The 7,135-nt window shown below is 46.0% G+C and overlaps 1 long non-coding RNA gene across 1 annotated transcript; it reads right to left on the bottom strand.

Annotated features, from left to right (window-relative positions):
• Positions 1–1,934: 1,934 nt before the first annotated feature.
• Positions 1,935–6,945, bottom strand: LOC125411384 (uncharacterized). The gene is made up of 2 exons (XR_014998367.2): positions 6,810–6,945; positions 1,935–6,249 (listed from the first exon to the last, which is right to left on the bottom strand). It is a non-coding gene; the product is annotated as an uncharacterized LOC125411384 (long non-coding RNA).
• Positions 6,946–7,135: the final 190 nt, after the last annotated feature.

The raw sequence follows: 7,135 nt of genomic DNA on the forward strand, positions 1-7,135 counted from the left end.
CAAGTTCGAGGCCAGCCTAGTCAACAGAGCTAGTTCTTGGGAAGCCAGAGCTGTTACACCGAGAAACCCTGTCTCTAAAAAAACAAACAAAAAGCATGTGGAAGGGATGGCTTGGCAGTTAAGAACACTTGTGAGAGGAGATTTTTTTTTTTTTAAAGGAACAGTTATTGCAGAAGACTGGTTTTTGGTTTCCAGCACCACATGGTGGCTTACAACCATCCAGAACTCCAGTTCCAGGAGATCTGACACCCTCCGTTGACCTCTGCAGGTACCATGCATATGGTACACTACATGGGTGCAAGACACCACCCATTCACGTAAATAAATAAAATGGCATTTTTCAAGGAAGGGAAGGAAGTATTAATAAACTTGATGTTCACCTTTCTTAAACTGTACACTAAGCATTTCCAGGTTATCATCCTACAGCCCCTAATATTGCATTCAAGAAGAGTGTAGCATCTCTGGTTCTCTTAAACCTCTGACAGATCATGACCCTGCCACCACACCTGGTTCTTGTTTCATTCACTGAGCACAAAAGCACTAAGAAAGCCTATCTCACCATCAAAACCATCAGCAAGTCTCTCTCTTCCCCAAGCAAACACTACATCTTTAGCCTTTAAAACATTTTTATTGTATGTATCTTAATGGAAACTTTACATTTTGTCTGCACATGTGGGCAAGTGTGTGCTACAGTGTATATGTGAAGGTCAAGTTGTCCTTCCATGTAAGTGTGGTAGCACATCATAGGACAATTTCCAGGGTCAGTTCTCTTCTTCCACCGTATGGGATCTGAACTCCCACCATCAGACTTGGAGACAAGCACCTTTACCCACTGAGCCATCTGGTGGGCACAAATAGATCTGTGTCTGCACGTGTGTGCGTGCACTCGTGGATGTGAAGGGCTCAGAAGACGACTTTTCAGAGCCAGTTCTCACCTTCCATCCTTGTTGAGGCAGGGGCTCTCATCTGTGGGGTTGTACTGTATATCCCAGGCTAGCTGACCCTTGAGTTTCCAGCCAATTCTTCATTTTATTTCACTTTATGTGTTTTGTCTGCATGTATGCCTATGTACCATATGCATATCTAGTGCCCAAAGAGGCCAGAAGAAGGTGTGGGATCCCCTGGAACTGGAATTATATATGGTTACAAGCCACCATGGGGTGTTGGGACTCACACCCAGGTTCTCTGGAAAGGCCACTAGTGTTCCTAATCTCTCCAGTCCCTTCCAGAAAGTTCTCTCTATCTCCAATCTCTGGATAGGGGTGCCAGGATTACAGATGCACACCACTGCTTCCTGCCTCGTGGGGGTTTTAGGGATCACACTCAGGTTGTAATTTTGTGTGTCCTGCTTTACCGAGTTTATTAATAAAGACTTGCTGTTATTTTTTAAATGTTTATTTATTGTGTGTTATTGTCCTATTGCTGTAATATGGCACCATGACACAGGTAACTTATAAAAGAAATCATTTATTTGGAGTTTTTAGAGGGATGGAATTCACGACATCATAGCAGGGAACATAGCAGCAAGCGGTAAGTTTATACCTCACCTCCAGTGTTCCACCTCCTCCAAGGCCACACCTCCTAATCCTTCCCAAACAGTTCCACCAACAGGGGACCAATTATTTAAATGCACATCAGGGGAAACACTGTTTTCTCCTTCCATTTGGGTTTTGAATTTAGCTAAGGCTTTTATCGTCCACGTAGACCATGAAACCCAATATGGACAAGTTCAACGGAACTGTCCTATACAGGCTTGCCATGCATGCTTCAGCATTGCCAGGGCATAAATTTCATTTCATTCAAAAGGCTTTTATGGTTGGTGGCTGCCACGGACCGGCTCAGGGGAGCCACTCAGACCGTGGGGAATCAGGGCGAAGGCACAGGAGAAATCAGGATACGGCGAGGAAATTGACAGACAGACCATTCTCAATGTATTTGAGACATGCTGCTGCAACTTTATTCTTACAGTGTGAGGTTTTTATATCTTTACAAACAAAGAACTTGGTAAAGGCATACATCATCAGATTATAAAATAGAAAAGATCAGCACAAAACAGTTTTACAAAGAGAATCTTTGAAGATGCTTTGGCATGGGTACAAGGACTTTTGCTCCCTCGCATTTTGTAAAGTCAGCCTTTTTTCTTGTTTTTAGAGAGACCACTGTTCTTGAGTTAGGCCATCTTTATCAGCTTACACCAGGTGGCCGGCTGGTCTGAGCTAGGTGACCTTGTGCTCAGAATATCCTGGGTGGAAGAGAGGAAGGCCATTATCTTCCTGGGAAAACTTTCTGCTAGGAAATTTTAAAGACATGATCTCAACTCTCCTCCCTTCCTGATGCTCAGGTGTTGTTATCAGCCTAGGTTTTCTGGCCATAAGGAAGGGCTGCATAGGCCTCCTGTTGAATTGCACGTAAATGTCTATTACTGTTTTCCTGTAGAAGGTTTCTAAGGTTTTTCCTAGTAAAATTAACTCCTTTTGTTCCACATCATCAAGGAATTATTCTAATGATGACCCTGCCAATTCCCAGAACTGGCTACTTCTTTTAAGGCTTTAATGAATGATGGGGCAAAATTCAAAAATGTCCTCAGCAGTCTTGTTTGTATCTGCAACTGCCTGGAATAGTCTGATCTGTTAGCAATATGCAAGGATCATAAAGAACACACAGACAAGGGAAAAGACACACATTATGGCTCCAAGGACAGCAAAGTCGAGTCAGTACAAATGGCGACTCAGGTGGCATCACACCACAACTGATTGCCAAGGGACCGCCTGGAACACACTGCTCCGAGAAGCACAGATCCCAATCCTCTGGCAACACCTGCCTGCCCAGTCAACATTTCTGCTATACTGGTGTGACAGACGTGGATGTAGCAGGTGGCAAGCAGTTCTATCTGTTGAGCCATCCTGTAGGCTCCTTAATGTCACCCTTTCACCTTGGTTTAATCATGACATTATTTTCCTACAATAAAAGACTCATATCTTCCCTATAGCATACAAACATATATACATATATTTTCTTTATTATTTGCCTCCTTGAACAGTTTAATGTTGGCTAAATTCAACGTTCAGTAGAGCTATGTTTGCTGCTAGTTGCTGAATCCATACTGATTTATTACTTTATTTCATTTTGGTACAATTTTGGCTTTCCCTACCTTGTTTTCTCTGGTTTTCTGAGCTCTTGTTGCTACTACACAAACTCTCAGTCCATTGAACACAGCCATGTTTACAAGGTAGTTCTAGTTCCTCTTCTGCTTGAAGATGCCTTCTGGGAACCCTGTCTCTCTAAAATGACTTGAACGCTTCCTGGGTTCTGAATAATACCTTTCTCTTCCCTGGTCCGTTTTCTCAGTTTATGAAACTCATGCTTTAGTAGCCTTCTGAGCTTTTACATCTAAATGTTTTTTATTTCTTTATTTTTATATCTTTAGTTCTTTACATTTGATTCAACATTTCAGTGAGAATAACGTTTTAGATGGTAAATCATTACCTTGTACCCTCGTCTGCTGTTATTAATGTGTGTGCTGTGCATGACGTTTGGGGCATGCATGGCGGTCAGGGGACAGCTTTGTGCAGCTGATCCTCTCCTCTATCCAAGGTTGCACAGCAAGGGCCGTTACCCACTGAGCCATTTTGCAGGCCCTTTCTTGAAATTGTTATGGTCACTTCTGGGGGGTGGAGTGGGTAGGCTTGGAGAAGTCAGTGTGAGGGGTGAATATGATCAAAATATAGTGTATACACTAGAAATTAAAATTTAAAATATTGTATTATGCAACTTCTGTCCATAACATACTAGCTTAAAAGTGAGGCATCGCCTGAGCAGCTCCTCCTTCACATCCCTCGTGTACTTTAGTCAGGTAACGGCCGAGGTGCAGACGTCTGCTGCCGCACTGGGCTTCACGCCCACGCATGGGCAGACGTGTTCTCACATTGTTTTCTTCTGCACATGTGGACCATGGAGCGCTGAGTCAGTGAGCATGGTCTGCCTGCGGATGGGCTGCTCTAGCTTTCTACTAGATCCCAGTTACCAACGCTTGTAGGGCTTTCTTCTTTCTTCTTTTCGTCTATGTGCTCATGTGGGTAACATTGGGGTCCTTTTTTTTTTTTTTTTTTGCGAGAGGGTTTCTTCTCGCTGAACCCAGTGCTTGTGCTTGCCAGTTCTTTCAGGCTGGCTGGCAAATGGGCTTGAGAGTTTTGTTTCTGCCCCTCTAGCACTGGGTTGACAGAGCGGTGCCACTCTGCCTGGCTTTCATACGAATGCGAGGGATCCAAATTCTACTGCTTGGGAGCCAAGTACTTTACTGACTGAGCTATCTCATCAGCCCACTCCCTTCCCTTCCTCTCTACCCTCCTTCTCTCTCTTCTATGCCCCCTCTCTCCTCCCACTCTCTCAGGTGGTCCTTCTATGTAGCTCCGGCTGGCCAAAATTACAATTCTCCTGCCTCAGCCTCTGAAGTGCTGGGATTATAGTCATGTGCCACCATGCCCAATGTCTTACAGACTACTCTTGTCTCAGGCTCTCTGTTGGAATGTGAGAGGCAGGACCAGTTCCCCTCCAAGTGTAGACTTTTAATCTCCCTGCTTTTGGTGACCACTGCTACACTTCATGCCCAGCTCTGATCTGCCCTTTACTTGGTCGTTCAGGCTTCCACCCAGGCGGGGAGATGACACTGTAATAATGTTCCTTTGAGTTTTCCACCACTCCTCCCAGTTTCTGCACTTCAGGGTTCATTGGCAAGATCTGTCACTTTCCTGTTGACTTTACACACACACACAATATATATACACACACACACACACACATACATACACACATGTGGCTTGCTGAATCAGTCACTCCTCCATCCATTTCCAGCCTTTATAATTTTCCTGTGTCTTAAACTCTTTTCTAAAGTTGAGAACATCACACATGCATATTCTGTGTTTCATTTAAACCCATCTAACTCTTTTCCTATCTCCCCTGTTTCTTTCCACTTTTGTTGTCGGTTTTTATGTCTTTTGACCAGTGTATGGACAGGAAATAGAGGACAGCTCTACATCCAGCCTGGTGTTTTTAAACTAGAAATTTATTTCCCCGTCACTAGACTTCTCTTGTCTCCTAAGATAGCAGCTCAGTCACTACTTATTTTCCCACAGCCAGTTAACAATTTCCCCCAGCTTCATCTTATAATCCCTTCAGAACTTCAATACAATCAGGTCTTCACATGTTTCTTGACCCGTTCACTTAGTTCTCTTCCTCGACAGACCAGGAAAGATTGGTACCTCAGAGCTCACCCTAGGGCGTCTCAAGTGGGTTTCTAGTTGATCTTAGCCCATCTCATGATTCCAAATGCCACCTGATCAGATTCCTCTCTCTGGACTTGTCTCTGCTGAATGACAGTCAACGTAACATTTCCACTTGGATGGCTAATATCCATCATACCATATCCCCAGTGCAAGCTGAAATTTCCAAGCAAGCCTTCCCTCTTTTCATAAACAACAATGGCTCCTCCGATCTTTTCTTACTTCTATGCCTAGCTTAGGCCTTTCCCCTTGGCCTATCTTATAACCCTTGGGCTCCAGGATCTTTGCCAGCCAAAGCTCTCCCAGTCTTCATATGGCTAAGGTATATTGCCTTCCTTGTCAAGGGAAGCTCACTCTATACCTAGCTGTCCTGGTTCCAAACTTGATAGTCTTCTGCATTTAGTTTATAGAATAAGATAAAAGTGGTACAAGCTGAGACAAACATTTCTTTCTGATGATCGTCTCTAGACATTTATCTGTGTAAATTTGCAGACGGACTTGATGTTTTTCTTTCTTAGATATTTAAAAGTTTGACATTTTATTCATGTCTAGTCCAGCAGTGCATGCATTGCCTACATGTCTCGTGCCTGAAGTCAGAAGAGGGTATCAGGAGTTATGCACGGTTGTGAGCTGCCATGTGGGTGCTAGAAACCAATTCCAGGTCCTCTTCAAGAGCAGCAAGCACTGTTAACCACTGGACCCTCTCTCCAGTCCCCACACCAACCGCCTGTGGCAAGGCTGTCATTATGATTCCATTATGATCTTGTATCTTCAGAAGTTTCTAAGTTGGGCTAGGATGAAGTTAGTGCTCCTGACTAGCCATCTGAAACTCCAAGATTCCATCGTGGGAAGGTGTGTGGGTGTTCTCTCTCTCCAACGTCTTCCTCTGACTTGTGGTACATGGCCTCTTCAAGTTTCACAAGGGCAGCGGTTAGAGGGCTGGGTGCACGAGGCTATCTGATTTGGGTACCTGTAACAAGGTTTGCACTCCGTAGGGCAGATGAAGCCTTAATGAGCCGCGGTGGGTTCTTGGCGCTCTATCTTCAGTACTCTGGTTGTCCCTGAACGCCCGCAATGCTTCTCAAGTCGCCTCCATTTCTACATTGTTCCTTACTGTTAGTTTCTGCCTTATACCACAGGCTTTCCTGCTTTCTTCCCTATGTTCAAACATAATCAAAGCCTTCCCCTCTGCCCCTTTAGCTGTTGGGATCCCAAGCCCCAGTACCCTGAGTTCTGTGGCTAAGAAGGTGGAGCTCCCCACCCCCCCCCCCCCCCGCCCGCTGCTGGCAGCTAGGAAGTCAAGGCTGCCTTGCCAGCCTTGACCATGCCTTTCACCTAGTCCCTATCAGAAGCTGTGCCTAGTTTACAAGAACACGGCGGCCCTGGCCCTCTTCCCAACCACGTCATCTCAGTTTACTCCGTAGACTCAAAGCCCCTGCCCCATGCTGGTCCCATCCTCTGTCGTGGCGCCTTGGCTTCCTGCGTGGCCCCTGTTGAACACCGATCAACGCTAGTTTATTCCGCTCTCACCTCAGGCCATTCTAGCCTCCTCGGTGCTTCTCCTGAAGCTCCCGTGGCTTCCGCGGCCTCTTTCTTGCAGGTGTCGGCGGGGCCATTCTTCACCCACCCTGCAGAACTCCACCTCTGAACGTCCAGGGCAAGTCGCTTAAGGCCACGCCCCTCCCATAGGTCCCGCCTCCTAGATCTCCCCGCCCCCTCGGGCCCCGCCTCCTGGGAGCCTGGCGGCGTGGGGCGGCAGGCGCTCAGCCACTGCGGTTGCGGTGCGGCTGTCGTGCTCACCTTCGTGATGCTCTGATTGGCCGCGCTAGCATCGGCCCACCCAGCTATTCCGGTCG

Source organism: Myodes glareolus, chromosome 18 (assembly GCF_982192425.1).
Source record: "Myodes glareolus chromosome 18, mMyoGla1.1, whole genome shotgun sequence".
NCBI classification, from domain to species: domain Eukaryota; kingdom Metazoa; phylum Chordata; class Mammalia; order Rodentia; family Cricetidae; genus Myodes; species Myodes glareolus.